Source organism: Lupinus angustifolius, chromosome LG16, assembly GCF_001865875.1.
Source record: "Lupinus angustifolius cultivar Tanjil chromosome LG16, LupAngTanjil_v1.0, whole genome shotgun sequence".
Classification (NCBI taxonomy): Eukaryota; Viridiplantae; Streptophyta; class Magnoliopsida; order Fabales; family Fabaceae; genus Lupinus; species Lupinus angustifolius.
The window spans coordinates 19,535,795-19,536,873 of record NC_032024.1 but is presented as its reverse complement, the minus strand read 5'-3'; positions in this window follow the sequence as shown (position 1 = coordinate 19,536,873).

The following is a 1,079-nucleotide window of genomic DNA, read 5'->3' as shown; positions in this document are numbered from 1 at the left end:
ACGATTTTAGAAATATCGGAAACTAACGGATTTTTATTTTGGTAGTTACGAAGATTTCAGTGTTCGAACCTTGAAAACCAAACCACCCTTAGTTGACGAGTTAACACACGCTTCATTAAGGTGAGAGAGAACACATCGTGACATAGTGGTGTCCGAATATGACACCCGGATCTCCTAAACCATCTCAAAGGTTTTGGGGTTAACTTGGGTTTTAAGAAACCCAAGATTTTTATGTTTGAATGCTTTTTGAATATATATGATTGTTGATGAAATGTGTTGAATATGATATATGAATGTTGTTGGGAACTTTTCTGTGTGCAGGTATTTGAAAAACCATGTGAAAATACGTTTGATTAACCGAAAAGGGCAAAATTGGAATTCTGTCCAGGTCCTTCTCCCTTGGGCGAGCAGGTCTCGCTTGGGCGAGAGAAGTCCGTCACTTGGGCGAGAGAGCCCAGGTTTTAGAGATTGTTTTTGGGGAATTATCGCTTGGGCGAGAAACAATTCTCGCTTGGGCGAGAGGGCCTCGCTTGGGCGAGAGAGTCCCGTTTGAGCGAGAGATGCCCAGTTTTAAAATGGTATTGTTGATTGAATTTTCGCTTGAGTGAAGGGTCCTCGCTTGGGCGAGAGACAGTAATTGTGTTTGACTATTTGGATTGATTGGTTGAGTATGTAATAATCCTAGTATGTGTATGTGATATAAACTACTTTGGTATAACATCGTAATTGAATTAAAAAGTAAAATATTCAAGGTGTTGGAATTAAATAGTCAAACTCGATAATTAATTTTAAAGAAAGTATTCTGAGAAGGATGTATGATTTAGGGCGATGCCCAAAAAAGGATACGTCATACCACGGAGCGATATCGTCTGACCGTAAGTGGCTTGGTCTACGACCGTCCAGAGTGATTCAGCGATAGTCGTAGTGGTAGGGACGTACCCTTTGAGTTATGATGTGAATTAGGGCACTTCCCAGAAAGGAATTCAGGATACCACGTAGTGAGATCGGCTGACTGTAAGAGGCTTGGTCTGGGACCGTCCAGGGTATTCAGCGATGGTCGTAGTGGTGGGATGTATTTC